This window comes from Globicephala melas, chromosome 2 (genome assembly GCF_963455315.2).
Source record: "Globicephala melas chromosome 2, mGloMel1.2, whole genome shotgun sequence".
Taxonomy (NCBI): domain Eukaryota; kingdom Metazoa; phylum Chordata; class Mammalia; order Artiodactyla; family Delphinidae; genus Globicephala; species Globicephala melas.
Window position 1 is genome coordinate 28,582,290 of NC_083315.2, and position 13,869 is coordinate 28,596,158.

At 49.4% G+C, this 13,869-nt stretch overlaps 1 protein-coding gene across 2 annotated transcripts in view; it reads left to right on the forward strand.

Annotated features, from left to right (window-relative positions):
• The window catches only part of ADARB2 (adenosine deaminase RNA specific B2 (inactive)), a 361,892-nt gene that overhangs the window by 156,119 nt on the left and 191,904 nt on the right, over positions 1-13,869 (forward strand). The window lies entirely within an intron of this gene.

Below are 13,869 nucleotides of genomic sequence, written 5' to 3' on the forward strand. Positions count from 1 at the left end.
TAGGACTGAAAGGAATGTGAATCACGCCATCCTCAATCACTTAAGAAATACTGAGTAAGCACCTACGATGTCGTAGGCTCCATCCTCCACACTGAATCTGCAGTTGTGGGGAAAACTACGTTCTCCTGGAGCTTATAGTCTGGTGATTCAGATGGGGAAACAGAAACCTAGTGAAATTAAATAATTTCCCAGCTGGCTGGCAGCAGAGCTGGGACCAATCTCATGATTCTCTTGAGTGTTCTTATTACTATTCTCTGTCACCATGGGCTGGGCTCCCGGGACCCACGCCATCCTGGGCAAGCAGCTGGGAAGGTTGTGTGCATCCCAGCACGGTTGCTCATTAGGGACCCGGGTAGCTTACGGTGTCAGCAAATTCAGTAGGTGAACACAGGTAGAATGCAGGTCGGGAAAATGGAAAAGGAAATAGTAAACATAGAAACTTAGATCCCAGTGTATGAAGAAGGCCAGCATGTCCCTTTCCTTCCCTGGTCATATCAAGAGCTGATTTACCAAACCAGCAGCTGGATTCAGACCCCTAACACCCAGTGGTACTTTCTACTGACAATAGTTGCTTTTCCCCGGGAAAGTATAGCATTCCAGGATTCCTCTACCTCACTTTGCTTTCAGTGAGAATATAAAGGACAAGTAAAATTTGCTTTTTGATATTAATTTGCTTAAATGATCTGAAGGAAGAAAATGAATTAGAACCATTTCCTGTCCAATTCACCATTTAAGCAAATACTGCCATTTTCCAGTAAAGGACGGCGGAAAGCAAGAGTTCCTTACGGGGGCAGCATCTGAGTGACGTTATCTCTGTCTTGCTCAGCACAGCTGCCTCAAACTTTGAAATTTCCTAATGGAAATTCTCCCTCCAGTGGGCAGGGAGCCTGGCAGCCGGAATCTCTGGGATCAAACACGGCTTCTCAGAGCGAGCGCTCGCTCGGATGAAAACGGAGAGCACTGACCAGTGTGAGGGGTGACTCCCGATCTCTGCTGCTCCTTGAGATGAATAATGACTCCTTACACCGCACACATGTCAGGCTGAGTCACAAACAAATGGGTTTAAAATAAACTGCCTGGCAGATCTCCCATTCGCTGAGACCTTTAAAATCCAAATGCCTCCACTGAGGCCACTTGCAACCCTTTTGTCATCATCCCGTCCATTATTCTTGAACGTGAACTCACGTCTCCTTATTTCCATCGCGTCACACTTGGAAGTGTGCAGCGGGGCTCTCGTGAAGGGTGCCCGGGAGAGGCCAGTGTGCAGCCCATTAAATAAGTGTTCCTTTCCTCATCCTTATCACGGCCTGAAACAGGCTGATGACAGCACAGGGGCCGGTGCCAACCTTCCCGTTCCAAAGCGTAGACCCGTCAACAGAGGTAAATAAGCAGGTGTCCAGAACGAGGCGTGGGTGTCAAGAACGAGGCGTGGGTGTCAAGAACGCGGGCTGGAGCGATGGGCTGGCCGCGGGCATCTGAATCAGGGTTCCATCCACCTTGTGAAAAGGGAGAAGGGAAAGGAAGAAGGAGGAGGTCGCCCCTGCTGAATCGGGGGGTGTTAGCTGCAGCATCCATTGGGGGACTGTGTGGCCGCCTCCTCTTCCACAGGTGGCAGCAGATTCTCAGACTAGGGCTGCGGTGAGCTGGCAGGACACACAGGCCAGACTGGGACTGTGGGTCAGACAAGGAAGGAGGGTCAGCCTTTCGGGGCTCATCCTCAAGCCAGAGAGCCAGGGGGAGGGGGGCGGGAGTTAGTGCACAGCTGGAGTTCATCCTTCTGGGGAAACCGACGGTTGGTTCCATGTCAATTCAGAAGCCTCAGAACCACACCCCTGGCTGTTCGTGCACCAGCCACTCCCGGCCCAGCGCCTCCAGGGCCCCTGCCCAGGAGGAAACCCCAGGCAGACGTGTCAGTGCGGGTGGGCGTTCACTTTCCCAGGGAACCAGGAAAGGCGGGCGGCTGAGTCAGAGCCCCACGGTGTCCCTGCAGCATGCCCACAGGAGGGATGCCTGGCATGAGCTGGATGCGGTTTTGTCGCCCCGATCTGAGGCTGGCTCCACTTCCGGACCCACAGCTGTGGGAACAGGGCTTGGGCTTGGAAGAGTCTCGGGGTTGTACATGCAGTGTTTGTGGCTAGAGAGCAAGACTAAGGACAAAAGCAAGGGCAGTATAGCACAAGCTTTCCCGAAATCTCAGGAAGGAGAGACGTTCTCATCCAGCGCTGCGTGAGAGCCATCAGGACCCGGCGGCCCCCTGACTTTCTTAGGACTTGGATAAAGTGGTTTGCATCTCAAGTCACTTCCTCCTGGGCCCTGAGGGACTCTGGCTGTAGGGGTGGGCAGGGCCTCAGCAGTTAGGAGGGTCTGTCCTTCCACCGTGGAGACGGGCAGAGAGTGGAGGGAAAGCGGGGTCCAGCCAGGACTTGGGGGTGTCCAGGTAGAAGCCGCCTCCCTTCTTCCAGCTCTCCAGGGAGCAGGGTCGCCATAAACGTTTGTGTCGGCCGCATGGTAGCCTTGGAAGGACGTCCTTACTGTCCAGTGACAGATATTTCCCCAGGTGTGAACTGGGATAGAACAGATCCCAGTGACAGCCGGACACACGGGATTCCCCACGAAACCAACTGGCTCCGTGCTCCCCTGGCCGGTGCTCAGTGGCCAGAGCCCGGCACCCCATCAAAGAACCACGAGGCTCCGGTGGACCCCAGGGCAAGGCTGCGGGGGCATCCGGACCTCCTTCTCACTGACCGAGGCCACAGCTCTGACGAGTCCCGCTGTCCTGCTCCCATTCCTCTCTTTTTCCTGGTCCTGCACTGTCACTGCTACAGCCTCCAGCTAAAGTTTAGTTTGAACGTAGAGTTGTTTTTCAGCCTTTATGAAACAAAGGTGTTGAATTCTTTTCGGTGATCAGCCCTTGATCACACTATGACCTTTCCATTTTATTCTTTCCCCTCATTCTCTGTTTTCTTTTTCTACCATGTCCAGGACAGTTGTCTCCTGCCTTGAGGTGTGACTTTGCCGAGGTTCCCGAGATCAGTGCTAAAGCCCACACTCTCCCTCTGGCCTCGCCATGAGCAGGGTGGGTTCCACCTTTGCCTGCAACATGGTCAAAATGAATAATTTTCCATGTGCTTGGCAAGGTGGCAATACGCCTGCAGACAGGATGTCTTACTCTAACTACATCAGACCCACCAGACGCGCGAGTGACTGGACTTGTGAGCTTCTCGGTGGCGTCTTAGACATCTCTCTTAAGACCTGAGCTGATGGCAGCAGCTAATAGCCTCATGCGGCTACTCAAATTTAGTAACAGTTAAAGAACATTAAAATTCAGTTTCTCAGTCTCACCAGCCACATTTCAAGTGTTCAGTAGCAACGTGTGGCTGTTGGCTGCTGTGTTGGACAATCCAGACCCAGAACACTTCCGTTACTGCAGAAAGTTCTGATCGGAGCCCCGGTCCAGATGGAATATGATGCTACTGAAGGATGAACATTAGATGGAAGATATTTTCCAGATAATAGACAGTAAAAAAAACGTATTCAGTATCACATGGTCATTGAAAGACATTAAAATCCCAAATTCATTTCACATTCAAATAATTGAAAAGCAGTTGGGAGTTAATGGTTGTTCCACTGAAATAGCTGTACAAATGTAGCAGAGACTGTAACTCCTTGACTTTTTTTCCCAAACATTAAGTCCCTCCTTCTGAGCACTCAGGAGCGCTCCGTATCAGCAATAGCAGATACGTTTTTATACATTTGTGTATTTTGGCTAGTTTGTTTACACACCGTCTCATTCAAAAAATATTTGAGTGGCTTCCCTGGTGGCGCAGTGGTTGAGAGTCCGCCTGCCGATGCAGGGGACACGGGTTCGTGCCCCGGTCCGGGAAGATCCCACATGCCATGGAGCGGCTGGGCCCGTGAGCCATGGCCGCTGAGCCTGCGCGTCTGGAGCCTGTGCTCCGCAACGGGAGAGGCCACAACAGTGAGAGGCCCGCGTACTGCAAAAAAAAAAAAATATTTGAGTGGCTAACTCATAGACACAAGAGGATAAGAACGGGGCAGGTAGTTGAGGTAGAACAGTACGAGGGAGCCAGAGAGAGTGGGCAGGACACAGAAGTATGCTCAAGAGTTAAGCGTTTTGATTATGAATAGAAAGCTTCTCAGCTACCAATGCAGAGGGAAACGTTTGATCAGCGTCAACAGGACAAAACGATTCCGTCCCACGGCTCCTCCTCACCAAGCGAATCCAACCATCGCTCTTGCCGCTGTGTCTCAGGTAGTCGCGTTGAGCGAGACGCTCTAAAATCATTGTGTTCCTCTTGCCAGGACATCCTGGGTACACACTTCATAGTGAAGGACTCTCCACTTACTTACAAACCACACCTGGAACAGCCAGAACCCACCAAAGTCCCAAACTCACACCGGCAAAAAGAGTTCCCAAGCTGAGAGGGAGAAGAAAAGCCACCTTGTCATACCCTTGAACCAGGGCGACCTGCACGGAGGGGCTGCTTCAGGAAGCAGCCTTGGTTTTCATCCAGGACCCATGCAAAGTCACGTAACAGCGAGCCCCCCCCCCCCCCCCCCCGCAGAGCACACTGGTGGAGCGTGTTTAGTTACCTAAGTCATTGTCAGTGGGTGTGTTGCAGCTCAGGATGAAACAGCGTCCTCAGAACTGGTAAACGCCCAGGTGAGCTGTCAAGTGAATTTTACAGGAATCGACGGGGCAGCTTCCCTTCTGTTCAGCAAGTCCTTGTTGCATGTCCACTGTGCAAAAGGCTCTGCGATGGACACAGTGAGCACCCCACGGACCAGCAATGTCTTCCCAGCATAATGGGGCAGTGGGCTCTTCCAGCGTTGCTCGTCTCTAGTCTGTGACGGGAGGTCCAGCCTGAGAGAAGGTGTCACCAGCCAGTGAGGGGGGAAGCGTGGAGGCAAACCTGGGGCTTCTGAGCCTTGCAGTCTAGAGGCTGCAACCCTAACCCTCTGCTTAACAACGCACGATCTTGATTTCTTCAGAAAGAGCGTCCATTCTTTGGACTTGAGATTTCTCGTCTATGAAATGGACACGGTGATGCCGGCTCTATTCAGCCAAGCTGAGGATCTGACAGCCAGACATAGGGCTACCTGGTCTGGAGCCTCACGTGGGGACCACCTGTGCCATCTGTCCGTTCCCTCCAGGCTCAAAGGCCTCACCCGAGCCCCAGCTCTCCTGTCCTGTCGGTTTTGCTGTGTCCTCCAAAGGACGTGCTGCACGCACACGCACATGGGCACACGCACGTGGGCACATGCACACGGGCGCGCGCGCGCGCGCGCGCACACACACACACACACACACACACACACACACACACAATCTGCCTCCTCCAGCTGGAATTCGAGCTACGTGAGGAAAGAGATTCTGACTGTTCTGTTCCCTGTTCCTTCTGCGTGTGAGCACAAGGCCCCACCAAAGGGGAGGGGCTCAGTAAACGTTTGGTGAATTAATGAAGGTCACTCCCACAAATCATCTCTCTCCTGAAATCAGCTACTCAACTTAAAGCTCATGTTCACCAACCTCTTAAGTGCACCTCGAGGACACCCCACCCAACCCCCAGGCAACACACACAAGCAAATAGAACAAAACAAACAAAAGAAAAAAGACCTGGGAATTGAGAATTCCTTCTATAATGATATTTGATTATCACTGATTTTATGGCAAATGGTTTTAATGTCTAGCGCAGATGTAGGTCAGACTCTAATGAAGAAGTGACTGCTATTATCGATCCAGGATGAGAATAATTATTACAGCATCATAAGGGGCCTTATGGTGGCATCGATTCTCCCCTGCACCTCCCAAGATCTCCAGATAGGTTTATTAATAGGAAATTCTAAAGAGAAACTGTTCCCGCAGTTAGCACAAGACATCTCTTAAATGTGAGTTTTAGTTTGAAAATAATCACCCGCCGTGGTTGAAACAATAGAAACCGCTTCTGCGAGTGAGGGGTAGAGATGGCGCGGCTCAGAAGCAATTCGAGGTTGAAGCACAATTTAAAAGGCCCAGCCTTGACTCGAGGAAGGAATAAAAGAGCCGCGCCCGTGGTTCTTCATCCTGGAAAGGGCTCTAGCCAACACCTCTTTGCATCCCTGGTCGGGAGCCTCATTAAATTCCCCTTCCCGTTTCACAGCTGTTACAAAGTTTTCCAAAAAGACTCTGGAGCTTAATTTAGATTTGAGCACTTTCAAGCCCATGGGGACCTAATGAGAAGCTGGGCGTCAGCAGTCTAGTGCCACTTACGCATCCTTTCCTCAGACAAATAATCTAATACCTCTTCCTCGAGTCAATGAATTTATTGAAGGCAAATAGTCAGTCCCTCCTGCGAATCCTGCACGATCCAGCATTTTGACTAAATGACATTTAGCCAAGTTGTAACTCTAATGGCAGAGAAAACAGTAGCGGCTCAGTCCTTAAACCTCCGTCCCAGGGTGGATATCATTTCCAATATCCTGCACAAATTCTTTGAAGGGTTTGTGCCGGCTGGACTCCAGAGGGCTTCTTCAGGATTAGTTAATAGTGAGAAAGCATCAGACTAAATTTATTGGTTATGGTCTCCCATGATTGCATAAAAAATAAAATTAAAAGGAAGCCCCCAAAGAATAGTTTATCAAGCGTGGTGATGGTACCTCTCTGACAGGGAGACCATAAAAGCGTATCAGCGACCCCCCGATGGGATATGTTTATGGGGAAAGTCAACAAGATTGATCATTTTATCCAGGAACGGCATTTTAGTTCAACGTGCTGTTGCCGTGAGCCTGAAAACCACACTAATCATCGAATGCATGGCACGCAATAAAAGCAGGAAACGAGCAATTATGGCGTCTGTATAGACCTGGCTCCTCACGGCACGCGCTGAAACGAGGCCTCTTTAGAGCGGCTCTTCCTTCCAGTCTCTGCACTGACGGTTCACGGGGCGTCCTCCCCTGAAGGTAGAACAGGGCACGGCCCTCAGCTGATCCTGGGTTCACATGGGACTTCTGGGAGCCCTGCAGGTCCTGATGTCGCTAAAGGCAGGACAGAGCTCACACGCGCTGCTGCCCCAGAGGCCAACCTGACCCAGCGTTGCGTCCATACCGCGTGCAGGGCACGCAGAGACCAGTGTTCCGGGGAGGTGGGCTGGACTTTCCTCATCTTGGAGGTGAGGACACTGAGGCTGGGTGTTCCCAGGGACAGATCCAGGCCAGGATCTGCCAGCCTCCAGCCCTGCCCGCAGCTCCATCCTCCGGGGGACTCCCAGAGCTGGAGGGAGTCTCAGCACCTGCTCGGCCCTCCGTCCTCTAGGGCTCCTGTGACTTTTCTAATGAATCTAGTAAGCGACGTCCTCCGGGGCTCCTGGTTGTGCTGATCAGGGTGGTTCATGCATGTACACATGACCTCTCCTGACCCTGAAGAGCATGTGGCATGGGTATTCGTACTTACCTCCGTTGTGCCGTTTAGATCCCCGAAGTCTGGCGACTCCTTGTCTCTCCTGGGCTCACACTTTACTGAATCGCGGAGCCCGGATCAAACACCTAAGATCCGAGGAAAGCTCTGACCACGGTGCCAAGAGCTGATGGGAGCCACGTCGTCTCCGCCTGCCCAGCCTCTAGGCCCTGGAGGGATACTGGGTCCAGCCTCTCTTCCCAGTGGTCTCCGCACTTTCCTGCTAATGGCCATTGGCAGCCCCGCTCCCCGGGTCTCTGCCGGCCGCCTGTCTGGCCCAGATGACTCACCCCCAGGAGAACCCCCCCACTCCGAGACGGTCCTGTCTCCTCACCTATCTCCCGAGCCAGCTCACGGGGCGGGCGGGGGAGACGTGTCCCTTCCCTGCACGAGCTGATGTTGAAGTGTGAGCTGCACTCATAGGCTAATCCCTGTTGAAAACTGTCACCCTGATCAAGTGTGAACATCGCTGGGAGACACTCAAACTCCAGGGAACGTGGTTGTCAGATTAGCAGCAGGAGCCGAGGCGCTGGGAGCAGGTGTCGATCCATGATCTGGAGGGAGGGACCCAGGGGAAGAAGGGAACCAACCCTCTGCCCAGAGGAAAGCCTAAGAGGGGTCGCCCCCCCACCCCGGGCTGTGTGTGTGTATGTCTCCCAGTGGGTCCAGGCTTCCTCCTGCTGACTCCGGCCTCAGCCCCGTCCTTGCGTCCTCTCTCCTCCCCTCCCAGCACCCTGGACCCACGCTCACCAGCACGAGGCCCCTTCCACCATCCCACACACAGACTTAGTTGTCGTGGCTACTTTGCACTGTTGTCTCCTGCCCCTAATATCAGGAAGTCCCTCCATAAGGGTGAGTAAGTGCTTCAGCCCAGGAGAGGGAAGGGGTCAGAACATTCCAGCCTCACGTGCTTCCCAGCAGTTTCCTTGCTCCTAAGTTCCATGCTCCTCTTGTATAAAATGGACACAGTGATGAGCTCCAAGCCCAGAGCAGGGGGTGGGACCCAGGGGTGCACAGTAAATGTGCTAGGATTACATCGCTGTCAGTTAGCGATGAGGTCTGGTCTCAGACGCGGAGACACCCCAGCTAGGGTTCGCCCCTCAGCTCAGAGGGGCTGGACAAGGTCACCTCTCGGCACCTGTAGGCCTGAGACTCGATCATTTGGGATATTCCACAGGCATTCTAGCCTTTCCCCCCAGAAACCATAAATACTGTAGACAGAATTTCTCTATTTCAGAAGGGTTGCTGGAGGTGAACTGGAAATGAGCCACTTGACCAAATTCAAGCTTTTATGAACAAATTCATGTGTCATTAAATTTCTTCGTGACCAATAGCACCATATTATTCATCTTTATGTGAAAAATATTCAGAGGATCCTCACAGCAATGAGCACACCTGATTTTATTTTACGCAAAGGTGCAGTAATATAGATTATCAGATCAAGCGTTAATGTATATTAGCAGATAGTAAAACAAATAAGTGGTAACAGATAACTATCAGAATGTGTCCTGATTTTGATATCAAGGATGAGAAAAGCCATGAAAAAGGATAAAATTGAAAAATTATTTCTTACCTCTTTTTTTTTAACGTGCCACACATGTACAGAAAGAGATAAAGGAGAGAGTTTGGGGTGTGCTTAATAAAAGAAGATGTCTGTTGACAAACAGATGGTGAGGAAGGAGAGCACAGAGCTGTGGGGTGCTGTGCGGCGGGGGCCCCAGCCAGCGGGCTCCCTGGGTCAGTAGTCAGAGCAAATGACTCAGGGCTAGAAGGTGCTTGGGTTCTAATTCAAGCAGAACGAGTTTTCAGTGGGAAGGTGTGTGTGTCAGAGAAGCCACAGGGAGCTCACGTAACCTCCCTGCGATTCAGCTACCCAACCGTGAACTTCCTCGGAAAGGAAGGTGGCATGTGAGTCATTTGTTACTGCCCCAAAAGAATAAAAGACCTGCTTTCATATACTCGCATCAGCCTTGCCTTCACAACTGTGGTCCTTCTCAGCTTCATCATCGTTCACAGACCTTCTGATTGTGCAGAACACGAGCGCAGGTGGAACTAGGTGGGCAAAGCTCTGCAGGGAGTGACTTTATTTGTGGTGTGTCGTGTGTGTGTTTTGTAGAACCAGACTCCCAGGTTTGAGAATTGCAGAGTCCAGGACAATTTTGTTTAATGTTGGGCGAGACGTGAGACTGTGACACAATAGTATCTTCTGAGTAGCAAAAATAAACAGTAAAAATACCTTAAAGACCGTTTTAGATATTGAAAAAATGTAGCTCTAAAAAAACGTACACAACTGCACATGTTTGCAAAGAGATAAGCACCAAGATAGTGTCACAAGTCTCAGAGCCAGATGGACTGTTTCCCATCAAGCAGGGAGAGAAGTAAGACGTGAGCAGGGTTTTGGAGAAATGAGGGGGCCTCAACTGCTGGGAGAAGTGGTGTAATTTAATTAATGAGAGCAGAGATAGGGCATTCTTTTAGTTTTTTCTTGTAAGTTTTATTGTAGAGCGTGCATGTTATGTATGCATTTAGGCTTAACCTTACTGCTGTTTTCTAACGTTTTTCCAAAAGTTATTTAAAACAGAATTAAGATAATATGCTCGATAGCAGCAGAAAAAAATAGGAAAGGAGTAGAATGGAGAGAGAAAAAGAATGGCGCCATATGGTTATGTTATTACCCAGATCTGCCCAAAACACAGACATCTTAGCAAGATTTATTGAAAAATCATTCCTTCTTGCTTGCATAAAGATTATTTTCATTCAATAATCAGACACCGTGATCCCATTTTTTTTCCTATTTGTCAGGGGTTCTGAGGACCCCTATCAAAATAAATGTTGCATTTATACAGGTTGGGAAGTGGATGATTTCAGCCACCAGGCCTGTCCCCGCACCCCCGGGTAGCGCTCGTGGAAGTGAGGTGGATTCAGACGAGTGCATCTATGGCGCGATGGAGCCCGCGGGAAGCAGGCAGGTGGCCCCAGCGAGCAGCGCGGGGCTCGAGGTTTGGGGTGGGTGTGCTGCAGCCTAACTCCTTCTCAGAGACAGATTTAGTAGATTTACTTCTTCCAGGGTTGCTGTGTCTGAGTCTCAGAGTAGGGAAGGGGCGACAGGAAGCCTCGGGGAGCACTTCGCATCTTGAAGGAGGCAAGCGGTGCACAAAACCACATTGTCTCCCTCTTGAGAGAATGAGGAGGCATGTGCATGTGAGTGTGTATGCACATGTTTCCCCAGAGTACAGAATTCAGTCCCCTTTCTTGATGTGTTTGCATGAAATAGAAAATTGTTAAATGCAGTGTGAAACATCTCAGGGGTCATGCAAGTGCTGTCGCGGGTGTAGGTGGTGCAGCACCAGGGGACCCCCGGGCACCGCCAGTGGGGGCTGGCGCATGAGTGGAAGTCTTCCTTGGTGAAAACAGTGGAAACAGGGTCAGTTCTCAAACACTCCCAACGAGGTGCCAGCCGCGTCCTCTCCTGCCGACCACCCTGGCTGCAGGTCGCCGCCTCAGCTCCAGAATTGCCTCACGATTGCGGGTTTAATTTCCCATCTCACCAGGCTGCTCCCCGAGTGTGGCGTGTATCATTGGCCACCTCAGGTATCAGGGAGGGTGATGACTATTCAGTGCGCAGAGTTCTTAGAAAGAAGAGAATAAAATCTTAATCCTGCCCTCGGCTGGCTGATTAACAAATCAAATGGCTTTGTCCTTAGTGGAGACACTGAATTTCTGGCCTCCAGGCTCTTGTCAGTAAAGAAAACCTTGAATTCTGTTTTCTAATCCTCCTGAAATGCCCAGTGGGGAGAAGTGATATTTATGGAGGATTGTCTGAAGGACATGAAGTCCATAAATTCCCCCGGGCTAGTTTACATTTACCCTTGGATCCAAACAGGCTGCAGGAGAGCGATATATCTGCGCTGTCTTGATCGGGGCCTCTGTGGAATTGCTTCTTTGTAATCTGTTCTTCACTATTTTTTGTTTTTAATTGAATTAAGGATAGTTTCCAGAAACAGATAATGAGTGAGTTTGGGTACTCACGTGCGTGTGAAGAAAAAGTCGTGATGTCGGGAGAGGATTCATGTGGGCCGTTTATTCAAATGCAGGTTCTTGGTCCCCCTTCGGTCATTCTGTTGGGGGCAGAGCCCGGGACCCCAAGTTTATCAGGTCACCGCAGTGACTCTGGCACAAGTGGTCTGAGGGACACATTTAGAAAAAGATTGCTTTTGAGAACCTGGAGGAAGCTCTGGACACGTAATGCTACAAAAATTAGTACATACACACACCAAATTCTATGCCCAGTTCCAGGAGAATCAAGAGTACCTCCATGGATACCAAACTAAAAACTTTTTGTTGCATACATGTTTAAGCTGACCTAGAGGACAGGCTAGCAGTCCATCTCCAGGTTTCAGACTCATCAAGACCAGTGCTTTTCCAGAACAAGCGGTTCATTTTTATTTTATGATTATTGTGAATCTTGTCAGAGATCATAATTTCTTCGCACTGATGACAAGGAAGCTCTTAGCTACCTGTGCACCCACCTCTAACGGAGGGACAGGATTTTAAGATTATTGCAGTGTGCCTATTTTGACCCCTATTTTATTGGCCTGATCAAATTGTACCTTGCTACTACGCACCCAAAATTTGTTTTTATCCTCTGTGTTGCAAGTATTTATGAATATAATTAGATATAATTAGTTAAATGTATTACTTTGAATTAGCAAATACATTAATAGTTGAAACCAGCATAGAGGTATCAAGACTTGGTTTGGGAATTTCCACTGTTTGTGCCATGGAGCCCTTTTTGACAGCTATGGAAATGGAATTTCAACTGGAATCATTACCTCCCAGCAGTGCCAGTTCTACTCCCTATACCTTTCAAAAAAGACAGAAACGCATCAGCACTTTGGTTTAAGTAACCTGTAATTAGGTTAAAAACTCTGTAGAGCACAGGAAGAAAACCAAAATAACAAGAGGCACCAGGCGGACAATTAGACACGAGGGGAGGTGGTGGGGGTGTGAATATGGGGCGGGATGGGGACCCAGGGTACCAGACCTGGGAGGAGTCACTGTTAAGAAGTAGGGAACTGGGAATGATAAATAACCACAGTTTTTCTAAAAAGTCAAAAACCTCGCTTTTTTAGGTAGAAATATCCAAAAATAGCACATGATACCACATAAAATGTGTCACGAATGTGGGTTGTCATCTTAAATACCTGCCGAATAAGGGTTAAACAATTCTAGAAGTCACTTCTTAATGTAGACAGAGAGGCGTGAGTGACTGATGAGAGATCAGAGAGGAGAGACAGGAGGCAGGAGAGGAGAACGAGTGAGGGGTGAGGGGTGAAGGCCTGGGATAGAGAGACTAGGCGATAATGACTGAGGAGCTAGTGAACCCATGGTCCACAGTGAATCACAGTAATTTATTCTTTTGGATTTTAAAATACAGGTGTTACATGATTTCCTGAATTAATGTTACGCTGAAGTGTTTATTTTGGTTTGGATGGGTCTTGACCCTGTGATTATACGTGCAGTCCAAATCTAAATAATCACACTTATTCGTTAGGTAAATTCTGGAAGAATCACACAGGAGCTATTCATTGCTTTTTACTGTGACTGTGCGTGTCTGAGAAACACTTTGTTAAAGATGTCTTGAGGGCTTCCCTGGTGGCGCAGTGGTTGAGAGTCCGCCTGCCGATGCAGGGGACACGGGTTCGTGCCCCGGTCCGGGAAGATCCTACATGCCGCCGAGAGGCTCGGCCCGTGAGCCATGGCCGCCGAGCCTGCGCATCCGGAGCCTGTGCTCTGCAACGGGAGAGGCCACAACAGTGAGAGGCCCGCGTACCACCAAAAAAAAAAAAAAAAAAGATGTCTTGAAAACTACCAAGGAGAACTCGATTTTCTCATTATTACAAAATAGTCTGTAGGATTTATTTTCTTCCGTTTGCATTTTCATTTTGAAATCAGGACTAGGGAGTTCCATATTTTTTTCTTGATGACTTTTTCTAATGACATTTATACACGTTGAAAAGTTTAAATCTGATTTTTTTTCTGGCCCCATTCTATAAATCTTACCCTTTTATTATGAAAGTTTTAAATGTGTATTGGTAGCTAAGAGTTGAGCTCTATTGAAAGCTGATATGGGGAGATAGTGTTACACCTGCTTAGAAGTTGGTTTTGGTTACAGTTCACGGAGATTTTCTGTTGTCACCGTGTGCTGGGGACCCAAGAGGTCTCTTCCCAAAGAAGAAGCCATTGATGAATTTTAATAACATATCTAAAAACGCATGGTTAATTATGGGATTTTCTTACAGGAGATGAGAAGCAGGGAGATAGTATCCAAAGTTTAGGCACTTTGGCCACATACAGCATCTCCACTCCTGCAGTAGTTACTGAACAAGCAGGAGTGATGAGAAGACTGCTAACTT